Source organism: Marmota monax, unplaced genomic scaffold, assembly GCF_021218885.2.
Source record: "Marmota monax isolate L192 unplaced genomic scaffold, Marmota_monax_Labrador192_F-V1.1 WCK01_AAM20220418_F8-fsc00048, whole genome shotgun sequence".
In the NCBI taxonomy this organism is placed as follows: Eukaryota; Metazoa; Chordata; class Mammalia; order Rodentia; family Sciuridae; genus Marmota; species Marmota monax.
In genome coordinates, this window is record NW_026694895.1 from 8,656,142 (window position 1) to 8,672,665 (window position 16,524).

General features: G+C 40.3%; 1 protein-coding gene across 8 annotated transcripts in view; it reads right to left on the bottom strand.

Moving 5' to 3' along the window:
* Lypd6b (LY6/PLAUR domain containing 6B) overlaps positions 1–16,524 on the bottom strand; it is a 188,454-nt gene that overhangs the window by 21,794 nt on the left and 150,136 nt on the right. For 2 of the 8 annotated variants that reach the window (XM_058573467.1, XM_046426985.2), the window contains exons 3-4: positions 7,474–7,591; positions 6,976–7,134 (exon numbers count right to left, since the gene is read on the bottom strand). The exons of the other annotated variants lie outside the window; for them this stretch is intronic. The gene's annotated coding sequence lies outside the window, so the exon portion shown is untranslated. The remainder of the gene's footprint in view (positions 1–6,975; positions 7,135–7,473; positions 7,592–16,524) is intronic. 8 annotated transcript variants of the gene reach the window in all.

Sequence of the window (16,524 nt, forward strand, 5' to 3'; positions counted from 1 at the left end):
ACCATAAAACTTGTTATTGGCAAAGTGTTCTTAGATAATGCCTAAAATAGCCCCTTTTACCTTGTTCTTAAAACATGGCACACCTTGAAGATACTTTTAAAAACAGTGGCACGTAACAACAGAGACCAAATAAAGGATTCTTCTCTCTCTCTTACTTAAAGTTCCTAAAACAGAAGACTGAAGACACAACCCTACAGGGTTTTCATAGGTGTAGAGACCACTGAAATCAAACCTGAGCCCACAGCCATTGCTGGCAAAGTAACTTGTAGTCTATGAGTCACAATTCTGGCAAGTGTCTTCCACCATGAGCACTGTCCACTCCGAGCACAGGGCCTGCACTTCAGGACTAAACCCCCACCCCATTGCACCCCACAGCTGCCCACTGCAGTTTATACAGAACTGTTACTCGCTAAGTGACAGTTGAAGAAATGCTTGAATGAGGTTGACTTCGCCCTTCTATTCAGATCACAAAGTCCACTCCCCTGGCTCTGAAGCAGACCAATTTCCATTTACACCTTAGTGCCCGGGTTGGGGCAACAGGCAGCTATCCCAACTTGAGGGCTGTGAAGCTTGAATTAGCACATCCACTGTACCATATGATTCATCTTCAAAGAACTTTCCCATCCAAAACTAATTAACCCTCTTCACATCCCTGTGAGGTAAGTGCATTGTGATCACCTCCAGGATGTAAGGAGGAAATTGGGGATGGGGAGGTTACAGGCTTTTCCAAAGGTGATTAAGGATGTCTGCAGGGGAATGAAGTCATCTTACAGCAATTCCAGATTCAGTTTCTCCGCCCTCTCTGGCATCCACACCCATTCGCTTTGTGTTGACCATCTTGTCATTCCATGGGCTTTAGGAAAGGTGTGGACAGAGTCTAGCAGGCAGGAGCATTTCAAAGGAAAAACCAGTACTAACATTTGCCCCTGCTAAACACATTGGATGTCTTTCCCACAATAACTCAGCATCAGAAGTCAGCTCTCCCAGATCTTTACTAGTAAAGCGATAGAAAGAAAGCTGGGAATCATACCTCCTCCCCTCTTCCTGGGAAGTGGGTATGAGGCATACTCTTGAGTCAGAGGCACAAGCTGGTGCATAGGCTCTGGGTCACTACCTGTCCAGACCTTTGCTCAGTGCAAAATGATGGCACAGCTTCCTTGACATACCTGACCAGGCCCTGGAGGCTCTGCAGCACTTCAGAATTTCTTAATGAAGGCAAAAGTATCCATCTTCTTTGCTATGGGCCTTCCTTCTTACTTTGCTGAGAGAATTAGGATTGTTATTTCCAAGGAAAGAAGCAAGCTTCAACCACCAAGACTATGTCCTCTCCCCTTTGTTGGTTCCTTCCTTCCTCTGCCCCAGTTTCAGGCTTTTATGTTATTACTGTTTATTGCCACCCTCTGCTTTTATCAGAACCTTCCTTAGGAAACACATTCACTCTCACATTCAACTCCCATTCCTACACTGCCTATTTCTAAATTACCAGGCCATTCCCTGGACTGAGGAGGCTGAGTTGTAAATTGTGGTTTCCTGCCATTTTTATATAGCATGAGTTCAGTAGATGACTTACTATTTCATTTAGGGAATGACTAGTCTGAACAGACATTAAAATACTCTTAATACTCCAATAATTAAAACAGTGTTGTACTAACATATGAGTAGACAGAATAGAGAGCCCAGGAACAGGATAGAGTCCAGGAATGGATTCAAATCCATGTGGAATTTTGTTACATGCTAAAGATATCTTCCCAAGTCTATACCATAAGGATCAATATCATAAGAAGTTGGGTTAGGACAACTGGGTGATAAGGAAAAAAAAAATAAGGTTGGATATATACCTTGTTTTGCATACATACATACACACACACACACACACACACGCATACACACACAGAACTATAAAAATCCTAGAAGAGAAAATTTCAATACAAAATGGTATTCACTAATTTTAAGAACTTATTGATATAATCATGATACAGAAAGCATATTCTAAAAAGTCCTTACAAACTATTGATATATATTGGTGTACTTATTAATAAAATAATATGATGTCTAGAATTTGCTTTAAATATTCTCTAAATGAGTGGAGCAAGAGATAAGACTGGCAAAATATTTCTAATTGTCAAAACTAGATGTTGGGTGTCTGGGTTCCACTAAACTATTATCTTTAATTTTTGTATGCTTAAACTTTTCCATAATTTTTTAAGTACCAGAGGAAAATAAGAGTGAGTTGCTTATAAAAGGCATTTCCAACTCTGATTCAAAACCCAGGAATATAAAATTAAAGTTTGATGGATTCAACTGCATTAAACAACTTCTACGTGACAAAAAAATACTATGAGCAAAGTCAAGAAACAAATAACAAACTGGGTAATATATTTTCAGTTCATATCACAGACAAAAAAATTGATAATCTTGCTAATAATGAAAGAGCTACTAGAAATCAGAAGCAAACTATCAATAACCCAACAGAAATTTTGACAAGGAATATTGATAGACATTTCATAGAAAATAAATGAAATGACCCTTAAACATCATGAGAAAGGTTGAGTACCTTTTTGAATAGGAGAAATAAAATTTCTGAATGTTGGCCAATCTGATAGGTGGAAATGTTTTCTAATGCTCTTTTTTGAGGAGCCCACAAAACCAAAAAATTTTCATATCTTGCTGATGGGAACACAACCCATAAGGAACAATTTGTGAGCATTATTAAAATTTCACATACATTTACCTTTGACATGTACCCTCAAATCCTACTGGAAATTTTTCTCTACAGGTAGACCTACACACATGTACAATGACATATTCCCAGGATATTCATTACAGCACCATTTGTAATAACAAATGACTGGAAACAATCCACATGCCCATTAAAAGAAATATACACATATGTGCTCACACATGAATATTCCATGTCACTTTTTGTGTTAGAGAGGGAATGGAATAAAAAATACTGTATGTACTTACTTGTATATGCATAAAGTACAATCAGTAAGGATATACAGAAAATTAATAAAAGGATTGGCTTAGGTGGAGGGGTAAAATATATATATATACAGTACAATAAAACAGAAGTGAATATACTTCATTTCATTGGTTCAATTTTTAATCCATGCAAACACATGACTTATTCAAAAATTCAATTAAATATTCAATTAAAATTCAATTCAATATTAGCAAGATTATCAATTTCTTGTCTGTGATACAAGCTGAAAATATATTACCCAGTTTGTTATTTGTTTCTTGACTTTGCTCATGGTATTTTTTTTTTTTTTTGTCATGTAGAAGTAGTTTAATGCAGTTGAATCCATCAAACTTTAATTATATATTCCTGGGTTTTGAATCATAGTTGGAAATGCCTTTTCCTACTAATAAAACAACTCAATTTGTTTTACAGTTTATGGCTACATACCTACTATATGGTTACAACTGTATACTGGTACATGTCTGGTACCTATACTATACTAACTACACCTTAGTATATGTATAGTATATAAATAGTAAATATACTACTAAGTTATAGCTCCAACAGTTCTTTCTAAAGGCTTGATGGCTTAGAAAATCCAAACATCAGATAATACAAAATATAATTTTTGTTTGGCTTTAAATGCATTATTGGGTGGTGAATGTGGGGGTACCTAACAGTTCACCTCTATGATTATGTTTTACAAATTCTGTTGGTGAAATTCAAGATCTTGGCTTGGTGAATCCTAAGAGCAGATTAGAGTGCAGATTCAAGAGAAAGCATTATCTTCTTTTAGAATGAAAGGTCTACCTCCATTCCAGTTTCCTGGGATCTTCTGACTATTAGTAGCACTTCTCTCTTATACTACAGGCCAAGGGATGCTAATTTTCTCATTCCCAAGATCCATTTCTATCTTGTCCCCACTACAAATCCCAGATTTCTTGCTAACAAGGATAAAGTTCTTTGAAATATTAGAAATAGCTCAACAACTCTGGTAACTACATCAGAGGTTCTAAGATCCCATATTTTAGGCTATTGAGGAAGCGAGAGGAGGAGGCCTGAGGTGCCTCACCCTGCAGCCCCTAGCAGAAAGACTTCATGGGGGCGGAAACCCACTCTCAAAGTCAAGAAGGCAATGATTCCATGTGTACCTATCTTATAGGTGAAAATTCCTGTTATTCAGCTTACTGAATGTTATGGTTTGAGTACAAGGGTCACCCCCAAAGCTCCTGTGTTAATGCAGGAGGTAAAATGATTAGATTATGAGATGAAACCTACTCAGTGGCTTAGTCATTTGATAGATTAACAATTTGAAAGAACTAACTGGGTGGGAACTCTAGGAAGGTGGGACGTGGTGAGAGGAGGTGGGTCCCTGGGAGTGTGTCCTTGGAGATTATCTTCCTGGCCACCATGAGCTAAGTACCTCTCTCCTCCTTGGGCTCTTCTGCCACCTCACTTGCAGCTCACAGCAATGGAGTCCAATGGAAGTCCACCAGCAACAGACTAAACTGCTGAAATCATGAGCCAAATAAACTTCCTCTAAGTTGTTCTGTTCAGGTATTTTGGTCCCTGTGATAAAAAACCTTACTGACACAGTGAACAAGCTAATTTTTTTTCCCATACCTGGGCTACTTCTCAGCATTTCAGTTTCCTCACACATAGACTCACTGAAAAATGAATGTGTAACACTGGACGAGTCATTTAACCTTCCCGTGCCTCAGTTTCCTCCTTATAAATAGGATATAATAATAAAAAATAATGACCTCAGATGACTGAGTTAATTTTTCACCAGCGCTCAGAGTAAGACCTGGGAAGCAGGAAGAGCTCAATACAAAGTAGCAACCTGCACAGAACATCTTTCAAATGAACATTCAACACTCGCTCTGGAGCCTAACTTCTAGGACTACCTCCTGAGAAGTTACAGAATACATCCTCTGTCACCATTTTCCTTGGACTAATTATCTGTGGAACAAATGGAAATTACTTTCATAACTTGAACTTTGCTAGTGTTGAGTGATTTACATAATCCTGTAGCTAGGAGGTCCCAGAACAACATTCCTTTTTTTGGCAAATTTGTACCTCTTCCTCCAAAGGCAATATTTGCTCATTGCATCTTGCCTGGGTAATGACTGTGGGCTGGGGCTAGACAGGTGATGTCAATCCCTTTCCTCACCAGCAGTGCAAGGGCTTGGAACTTGGAGACCAGAGAAGATAAGGCACATGTCAGTCCAAGATAGAACCAACCAGCCCACAGCCTGAGAATTTAGAAGAGTCCAGGATAGGGTCTTTAACAAACAGTGACGCCAGTTAGACTCCAGAGTCTGCTACCTCTGGGCTTCTGTTTGCTGTCATGAGAGGAATATTACACTCATGATCCAGAAGTAAATGAGAGAAAACAGTGGCTGTAATCTGTAGTCTCCATGTGCACTTGCCTACCATGTCTCTGTTCCACACTACACAAGCAGGAGAACAAAAGGAACTGGCAGTGCTGTGCCCAGGAAGAGACCTTCTAAAACACCACAAAACCACTCCCTACATCATCTGGGCTTAGGGAAGAAAATGGAACCAAACCCTGTGTCCCCCGTGGAAAATGAGAGGTTGCCACACTCAAAATCTTGACTCATTATTTCTTCCCTTATACTTTCCTCATTTGAAATTCACATTTGAATTAATGTCATAAAACAACCCAACTTATCCACTCTAAGACACATTTATCCACTAGACACATTTATTCAGTTACTCAACGAGTATTTAGGGACACCTACCATGTAGGTACCAGGCATTTTTCTGTCTATTGCTTCAGCTTCACTTCTAAAGCAGAGTACCTGGCCTCAGTGAATCTTTTGGTTTTTTGTTTTGTTTTGTTTGGGGGATAATGAGGATTGAACTCAGGGGCACTCAACCACTGAGCTACATCTCCAGCCATTTTGTGTGTGTGTGTGTGTTTTATTTAGAGACAGGGTCTCACTGAGTTGCTTAGCACCTCACTTTTGCTGAGGCTGGCTTTGAACTCATGATCCTTCTGCCTCAGCCTCCCAAGCCACTGGGATTATGGGCATGCACCACTGTGCCCAGTGCCTCAGTGAATCTTACTTTCCAGTATTTTGATAATGATTTCCTCCAGGCAACCTCGTATAAATAACGTCCTTTGTGAAGCTAGCATGTATTGAGGATTCAGTGTCAGTGAACCAACACCATTAATCCATTTAATTCCCTCACCTTGGTGAGGTGCAAACGGCTATCATCCTATCATCCTCGCCTTACAGATGAGGAATCTGCAGTTCAAAGACAGGAAAAAGAGATTTGCCCAAGTTTACAAAACTGGTGAGTCAAGGGAGGAATTTAAATTCAGATCTGACTGTAAACCCTTCCGTTTTAATCACTACACATACTGCTTTCAAAACTTCTTGCATATAGTTTGCTATGAGGAATGTAGTTGGTTTGTAACAGCCTCTTCTGCCTATTCTTTGGGTTTCTGCGATTCTCATCTTGTGTACAATGCCTTCCTAGCATCTAGACAATGATAATTTTAAAACAATTGCCTCACGTCATGGGACCATGGCACAGCAGGCTAAGAAATGACAGCCATTTGTACGTAAATATTTAAATATATGCAATACACTCCATTCAGTGCATTATTCAAATTCTGGGCTTATATAAAAAGGTTTCCAGAACTTACCAGCTGCTTCCTTGTGTAATCTCAATGATTCTCCCCCAAATGGGCCTCAAAGGATCTATTTTCCAAATCAGCTTTCTTATACTTACACCTGGTCACTGATGTCATTTGCCTTCTTTTCTGCCAACCCCAAAGTGATGAGAGAGGAGAATCTACTTGAATTTGCTTTCCCTAATGGCTTCCTTTGTTTTTCCCCAAACTTTGCATTTTTGTCCCCCTTAAAACCTCCGAAGCTGAAACCACAGTTCAGCAAAGTGAGTGTGATTAAGCAAGTTCTGAACCGAATGAGGGAGTCACTTTAATTGCTCTATTCAGGGATGTGCTCCCGGCTTACAAGAGGTTCAGCTGGCCAAGATCTCTTGCTCCAGATCTATAGGTGGTGTGTCAGCAGATGGCAACCAGGGCTGCTGCCTCGCCAGGTTAATGTGAGCTTGTTCTGGTTTGGGGCTTCAGACCCTCACTATTCTCCTTGATTATTTCTTGAATGGATTCACTGAAAAAAAAAAAAAAAAAAAAACCTTGCTGTTAATTCCAGAATGCCCCAGAAGCCCATGCATTGGAACCAGATTCGTCAGTGGGAAGACGTGTGTGGAGGAGATGCCTGCCTTGCTGCCTCACCATATTCAAGACCCCTTATGCCATAAGTCTGCCATCCCCAGACACAGACCTGGCACAGGGAAGCCCAAACATTTGCTGAATATTGTGCAAGGAAGAAAGGGGTATGAAAGCAAAGTCACATTTTCTTTTAAGGAGCACTCTTCAGGACAACAGGTTCAATAAGAAAAAAAAAACTGCTTGCAGAGGAGATACATATAGAACATACTACACTTACATGAGGACACTGACGGGGACGTATGACAGTTCTAAGCACATGGCCAGTGCTCTGTACATATTTTACAATTATCTCTGGCTTCTCACCATTAACGAAAAAATAGTTAGATGTTGAAAGTCTGCATGAGACAGAGAAAGAAAAAATAGAGGTTGAAGTACATAAGCTGATATCAAATCAAAGGGGGGGGGGGAAGAACCAGCCACAGCAACAGCAGCAACAGCCAACATTCTACAACTCGATTTGGTTATGAAATCCCTCAAGTAAAATTCCAGATTCTCAGGAATTTAATACCTTAATGAGGCCTACTAGGCAGTTGTACATAAAATATTGCTACTCCTGCTTATGCTTTTCTTCAACTTTCTACACCCTTTGGCAATGATAGAACACGGAGGAAAGTTGGGAGCTGTTTCAGGAGTTCCTTAATGAGTCTGGGTTTGCTGGGCCCCGCAGAAGGACAGATCTAAGAAATCTTGGCAAGGTTTGCAGCTGCTCCATGGCCACACGTTGATGAATGGATTGCACATCCTTGGCTTTCTTTTGTTTGAGCAATTATGTTGATCATTGGATGCAAAGTGTCATGTCTTGGCATCATCAATCCAAATTTATCTTTTTTTTCTTAGATAAAAGATTATCTAAGAAAAAAAAGTGGAAAAGCATTCACCAAACTTTTAAAATTGAAAATATGTGTACATACATGCATGTGTACATATACACACATAAAGACATGTACATATATATTTCCCCCTTTTATTCATTAAATCAACATACCTGAGCATCCACTGTGTACCATGAAAGTAACATAAATAAAACTCTAAGTAGGACAAGGTCCATGCCGTAAAGTGATTTGAATATAGTGATGAAGGCCAGGTACAAACGGCAAACATGGGACAGTAGCTATAGGGACGATGGGTTATGAAGCATTACTAACTCTCTTACATTGACTCTTCTAAAATCCTCACAATTCCTACAGCTTGTAGTAGGTAGGAAAGCAGGTTTCATATGCCAAACTCATTTAGGAATGTTCCAGAAATGAGCAAATCTGCAAAGAACAAATCTACATACATTATCGATTGTCCAAGTACAGGAAATATATCAGGAAAAGATTTTCTTTGAAAAACAAAAGAAGCAATCCCATTGGTCGCTATTTTCCACAGGTAGCATAATAATAAATGGATAAGTTCAGATGAGAGCTTTGATTGGCAACAATGACAAGATATTTTGTTTAGGTTCACTCTACATATCCTAAACTTGGAATTGGACAACCTCATATTCTTGAGAATTGTTAGCAAACTCCATTCTTGGTCCATAAATTTCATTCTTCCAACAAAATTAAATTCTTTCAGAAGCATAAGGTACACTACAGATGTCAAGCTTGGTGGAGAGAAAATCAAATTTTACTGATCACCAGTTTACCCTTTTCAAATTAAATCTCCTTTATGTTAAGTGGTACCCAACATGCTCTGATTCCCTAATGAGACTTTATCACAACATGTTCATCTTATTTTCCTGAAGACATTCTAGTTATCTTTTAAAAATAGCTTGTTTCTTTATGATTCAAAGTGAAATAACTTTTACTAACATGAAGAACTATTTGCCAACCACTCACTAAAGTACTTGGAGCATTCACACTCACAATGGACATGATTTAATGCAAGCACTTTTTACAGGAAACATAGTTGACTAGGAAAAAATTAAATGCAATGTCATGTGGCCTTTTAAAATACATAACCTCTTGAAGCCATCAAAGCCCGACTTTGATATTTTTGATGCAGCAGCCCCCTCAGTGAATAACACAATAGTTCTGACAGTCCAGGCAACGTCCTTACGCAAAGGGACTTTCTCCCTGTGGGTTGAACATCCAGAGAGCTTTAAAGGGACTGGCATGACTCAAGGGACTGACTGCAAGACTCATTCTAGCTAGTCCTAAAACAGAGTTCTACCTTGAAATAATTTCAAGAAAGTATCTTCCCAAACAACTTGTTTACCCTGCATCCTAAGGTTTTTCTTCATCTTCAGAATTTCAATCTTGCTTTGAGAGGATATCAGAATTCCAAGTGTCCTTCTGATGATTAAATGACCTGTATGCCAGCACACCAAATGGTACATGGAGGATATCAGAGACCAAATTTCTGTTAAATGCATATGAAGTACCTACTGTGTGGTCAACACTGTGATAACTGCCAGGGAGTTTTAAATCATAAGGATAAATTTTGGCCTAAAGAACTGATGACATATGAAATGACAGGAGTAAACTTAGGGCGAGTATGGTTAAGCATTAAAACAAGTGCATAGGGTACAACCAGGGACAATGATAACACCTCATCATAATACCTTCTTATTTAAGAACAAAAACCTCAGAATGTAGACTGCTCAAAACCAATAAAGTGCACTCACATACGATACCTCTCTTGATTCTTATAATCATATGACAGGGAGACGTTGTTATTAATCCCATTTCACAGACAAGAAAACTGTGACTCAAAGAGGTCAAGAGACTTATCCAAGGGCACCTTGCAGAAAAGTGGCAGGATTCCAGGACAGTGGTCTCAGAGTTGTCTCCCTGCTCTGTGATTACTATTATTATGATTATTATTACCAGGAATTAAACCCAGGGACACTTAACCACCAAGCCACATCCCCAGCCCTTTTTAAAAATATTTAGAGACCTCACTAAATTGCTGAGGCTGGCTTTGAACTTGCAATCCTCCTGCCTCAGTTCAGCCTCTGAAGTCACTGGGATTACAGGCATGTGCCATCACACCCACCGTGCTCTGTAATTTTGAGACCCCCATGCTGCCTCTTTTCTAAGTACCATGGGAGAGAGAAGAGGAAACACAGCAAGACCGGGAGGGTGAACTATGAATGATACTGGTGAGCGACAAAAAGGATACAGAGTCTTCATGGGAAAAGGAAGATAGCAAGATAGGAAAAGAAACACTATTCATGATAGCAAAAACAAGAACTGAAACTAGGAGCCCCTCAATAGATGGATGAAGAAAATGTGGTATATATAAACAATGGAATATTATTCGGCCATGAAAAATGAAATCCTGTTATTTGTGGCAACCTGGGTGAACCTGGAGGACAGTTAAGTGAAATAAGTCAGAAAAAAAATACAAATATCACACATTCTTGTTTTATGTGGAAGCTGAACAAGGTTGGCATTCAGGGAAGAGGTGGGAAAGGTTGACCCATGGATACTGTTATACGTAAGAGAAACAAGTTCTGGTGTACTATTACATGATAAGGTGACATTTGATAATGATTGTGTACTTCATATTTTTAAAAAACACCAAAAGAAAGAATTTTGAATGTTTTTACCACAAATAAATAATAAATTTTTGAGGAGAGAAATCTGTTTACCCTGATTTGAACATTAAACAATGTATGGAAATGCAGCTGATATCATATGTGCAAATTTTACATGTCAATTTTAAAACTTTGAAAAAATGTGATCTCATAGAAGTAGATAGTAGAATGGTAGTTACCAGAGGCTGGGCAGGATTGGGGAAGGGGCTGGAGACAGGGTGTTTAACCAGAGCAAGGGTAGAGTTGGACAGGAAGAATAACTACTAATGTTCTATAGAGTAATTATAGTTGACAACAATTGATTCTACATTTCAAATTAGCTAGTAGAGAGGATTTGGGATAATCCCAACACAAAGAAATAACAAATGCTTGAGGTGATGTATATGCCAATTACCCAGATCTGAGCATTACACATTGTATATATACATTGAAATTCGACCCTCTACACCATGAATATGTACAATTATTGTTTATCAATTAAGAAAGACTTATTTATTTAAAGATGGGCAAAGAGTGTGACAGAGGCTGAAAGTCAGGAGTTGAGTTTTTGGTCTTTTAAGCAGCAACATTGTTTGCAAGGAGACTGCTGTGATCAGTAGAGTTGGAGAAAGTGGATGTGGTGCCCCTATGGCAGGAAGGTGGGGGGAGGGGCAAGGAGTCTGGGTTCTGGAGTCCAGGAGTGGGGTAGATGGGGATCTGATGAGATTCTGAATTGCTGAGGTGAGGATGCTAGGCAGAATTGACCCAGGCTTCTTTGCTCATCTGACAGCACTGAATAGCAGCAAAGCTCAGAGATTCTGGTTACAGAGCACAGAGCTTATAAAAGAGAAGGATGAGTGATGTTTACAAACTTAAAATGAATTAAGCCGTTTTACATTGATGCAGCCATCAGCTATCCTCACCAAAGAGACCCTCACCATAACTGAAATATTTAAGCTTCCAAGGACCCCCATCAACCTTAAGCTTCTTGTCAGCAAGGTTTTAGAAAGAGTGTCAACAGGATTTCCCAGGATTTCTTCAGAGAGCTCAATGTGGTTTGAAGCTTTCTCTTTCCTGTAAATGCCAGGTTTGCAAGCAAAAGGTGTAACAGACTCTGTCTCAGCAGAACTTGTTGTACAAAAAGTTCCTGTCTCTGTTTCCCTTGGTAAAAACTTGTGAGACCTCTGTCTAGCCTAAGAATGTGGGACAAAGAGTAACTGTTATGTAGCCACCCACTGTCATGTAACCACCCCACTGAGTATCAATCTAAAAGAATTTCTGGACCCAGAGTCCAGAGATTTTGAGGCATTAGCCCTTCTGCACTGCTGCAGCTTAAATAAACCTGCTTCCTGAAAATTCCTTGGGTGTCAGCTTCCTCTGTCCTACAATTCTAGGACTGAAAATTGACAACAGCAAAATGAACTGCATTAGCAGGCCGTGACTGAGCACCACTCTCACACCTGGCCAGCCCAACACCTGGGCTGGCTGGAGGTGGATCTACAGGTCTGCTGCAGAAGAGGTGGGGTACTCTAAGTTCCTTTCCTCCATTTCAATGAGAAATGAAAATTGCTCCTTTTTAGGATATTTCACATTTCACCTGGATAAAGCGTTCCACAGTTCAGAACATCTGAAAAGTCATGGGTCTAGTCCAACCCAGGGCCTGAGAGGTACAGAGCCTTTGCAAGGGCACAGAGCAGGTGCAGCCAGTTGAGGGGCTTCCCCACTGCGTTCAATGAGGCAACTGAGAACTCAGAAAACAATAATCATTGCATGAACTTTGAAGTTCTGGAGCCAGAATTTCCTCTAGGAATTCCTTTCTGAGCCTATGGAAGAGCCACTCCCCAGACACCCCACACAGGCCAGCACAGTGACTAGGCTCAAAGACAGGGTCAGGTATCCTGACACTCATCCAGGTGAGCCTCAGAGTATCAGGAGGGCTACAGATGAGCAGCCTGTGTCAAGGTCGAGCCTCCTGCCTATGAATAAAAGGTTGCTTCCAACAAGAAAAAGGTCTGGTTGACACTTTATCTGACTCATTCTCATTTCACAACTTGCTTACTTCTCTCTCAGCCCCATTTTAGTCTCCTTTTAACACTCAGACTAGGGCTAGGGCTGGGGATATAGTTCAGTTGGTAGAGTGCTGGCCTCACATGCTCAAGGCCCTGGGTTCAATCCCCAGCACCATCAAAAAAAGAAAAAAAAATTCAGCAGTTCCAACAACAAAAAACACCTTAAGCAAAGGGCTGCATGTTCCTGGGGAAGCAGAAGGTGTGGCAGGTATGGAGTTCTTGCTGTTGCCAAAGAATTATGACCCAGAAGCTAGGAATCATTCAATCGAGCGGCTTCACTTGTATAACAGCATATAACACTGTACCAGCTACAGCACTGGGTGCTGAATCAGGAAGTTTAGGGAGGAAAAAAACCCAGCAGAGGCCCTAGTAAATCTGTCTTTTTGTATTCCAATCATAAAAAGTGTCCCCCTCACTTTTCCACAAAGGGCCTACCGTCACCTTAACTGTGTTTATCAAGACAGACTGTGTCTTCGCAGAAGCGAGAGCATTTCTCTTCTGTGACAGCAAACACTGATTAAATCTTCTGCAGAAAAGTTAAGCAAAGCAGAACCCAACTTCCTGCCAGTTCCAAAAAAAGACCGACTCTCCAATTGCACTATTTCCTTTCTTTATCTCGTTGTCAGGAAAAATAAATAAAAGTGACAGATTTTTTTTTTAGAAAGTTTCTGCTGAAGATGTAGCTATTGATGTTTTAACTTAGGTTGAAAGATTTTCTAAACCATCAACGCTTCTTACTGTTAATTTAGGAAAACTGCAGAGAATACAGATGACCTTGCACCAACAGTGCAAGATGAGCTTCCCCCTGGCAGAATGGAATGGCACTATTTCAGCATGGAAGAAGGTACGAGGACTGTGAGTTTGCTAGCAATGACACTGGTGGCAAGAGACTCTAAGTTATGAATTAGCAGCTCTCTGTGATTTGACTAACTCCTGGATACCCAGAATGCCTGGTTTAAACAAGAACAAATCAAAATGACCTTTTGGGTATTCACCTACATTGCTAAAAGAAATACATCCATCCCACTTAGAAATCGGGAGGAAAAATTACATCAGTGGCATATGTGCTGATCTGAGCAATAGAGCCTGTCTTTTTAATCGTCCCTGTTAGGAATACAAAATCCCCTTAATAAATCACACAGCTCTCTATACTTCAGGAGTAATTCACCAACATGAAAGATCCAGATTTTACAATAGTTATCGGCACTGCCAGCTAGCTGCTGAGAGTTATTGAGATGAATGGACTTCGTTTGAGAGGTAAAATATCTTGTGTTGCATCTAAAAGTCATCTGCATAATTGCAGAGCTTTCTAATTCCCATGGAAGACCCATAATTGTGCTAGGAGAATATGAGGCCCTTGGATTCCCCAGCTGGTAACTAGATGCACAAACTTCCCTGCTTGACTCTTTCTGAATGGCAGGCGCTCAGCATTGCTGTGGAGGGAGAGCAGGCCTCCCAGAATGCACTCTGTCTTCTGCCTGCCACCAGTGATTGTGACATCATCGTGTGCAGCCAGAACTTCCTTTCCTTGCTCCCAAACTTGGGAAGCTACAAATTAACTCATGAAGAAACAATAAGTCATCTCCTGACCACTGTAGGAGCCAAACAAGAATGAAGCCAACAGATGTATACTTTTGTACTTGGGGGGCCTTTCATCCTGTTGGGGAAGGCAGAAAGCATGCTTTGTACAGACCAGCCTGGCCTGTGATGGATTTATTGAGGAGACCTACTGTCTGGAGTGAACATGGAGATGCACCATGGTAGAGAAAGAGAAGACTATAGACCACCAACAGGCTTCCAGGAGCTCATAAAACAGCCATGAGTTAGCAGCTCATTTTGACAATGGAACAGTGTCAGGAAGAAAGCCATTTGAACCATTTCTTAAATTTGAGGGAAAATAACATTTCAAAAGCAAGCAGAGGTAGCCTCAGTGTCTGAAACTGCTCAAGAATCCACTTCTTTACCTCTGACAGACTCTGCTCTGTGAACAGGGGCTGTACTACAGGGCCTGTCACTTCTGTTGTTTCTCAGGGGCTAAAAGGACAGACATCCAGGTAGCACTGTTCAGTCTCCTAACCAGGGAAGAAGGCATAAAACGATAGAAAACTGACTTTCAGTTAATTGTGTGCCAACCCCCGGATCACATTGGTAACAGGTGTTGTCCTTATAACATCTTAGATTTTCAAAAGACAAATATATATATATATATATATATATATATATATATATATATATATATTTCAAAGCCCGGATGTTATTGGATGGCAACAGAGGAAGGAGCAATGAGCCCTTGTATGATGCATTCCATATTAAAAGTTGGTGCAGGAAGCCTAATTGTTTCTCAGCCTCTTGCCCTGATGGAACACAGCTTGTTATTCTTAACGCTTCTCATTTCTGGATTTAATGGGAGTCAGAGATACCTTGTTCTGATCCTGAACTGAGACTGTCATCATCACTTAGGGACTGTTAGTGCTTAGCTTCCTACAGCCTCAATTTCCTCTTTCATAAATCAGGACAGTAATAAATTTCAGGGCTGTGTTCAGAAGCAGATAACAAGAAACAATGAGGATTAAACAAATTAATGATTAAGTAGGTTTCACAATACCTGGTATACAGTAGGTGCTTAATAAATGTTAGTTCCCCTCCAGGTTTTTTTTTGCTTTCAATGGTAGAAAAAAAACTCTAACTCAAGGAGACAGTGCCAGATGACATATTTTGAGCTTTCTGGATACTTGGGAGGCAGATTTAGCTGAACCACCCTCAGTCCAATGAAAAGGCTCTGTATGCCCACCTGCTGAAGCTGTTTGTCGCAGGAATGGATAATCCAGTGCCCGGCAGGCATGAGATTTGCTCACAGAGCATTAGCTATCTCTTCCCACCCCTTGCAGATCCCACTGCAAAGCATCCTGCGGTTGACTCCCAAAACGTCTGCCCTCAGCCAAAAAGCAATGCATGAGTTGTTTCATTGCCCCTGGAATTTTACATCCATTTTTTCTTTAGAAAAAGCAACATTCCTACCTCGGAAGAAACAAAGTGAATAGGGAATAAGAGACAGGAGGAAATGGCCAGATGGAGGAAGAGCTAGGGTACCCAAATATAATAAACATCTCTCTTTACTGCCAGGACACTAAAATCAGAGTCCTAGTCAGCTTCCTGAGTCCACACCTTAGCCAACTGGCTACATAGCTGATAGAAATAGAGATCCATTAATGAAAATATATAAGCATTTTGCCCATCAAATGGGAAGTAGTTGGAAATGCGCTTGAAGAGAAATGGCAATGGGGTGTTCCAGGTTCATTCTCTCTGCGTGACACTGATCAAATTTACTCAGCTCGCATGCTTTGGGAGCCATTTCTCTAGCTACCAATGCTGCCAATTCCACCTGCTAGCTGAAAAACCAGGCTGTACTTTTGATTCCTCTTCTCTCCACACGTAATAACTGAAACACCATTTTTCACGCTCCACGAAATGCAAACGCAGCTGAACTGATCCATTTCAAATCTTCACAAACAATTCAACTGAGGATGATAGCAGAGGAGACGTTTCAAAGTAAAGATGAGTGGATGACTTGGGGCTTGGGTTGAGCGGCTAGGTGTGTGTAAGGGGGAGGTGTCTTTTAAATAGAGTTATTACTTATTTAAAGCATGAGTGCTACTCTAATTTTATTTTGTCAGCTATGCATTCTATATGACAC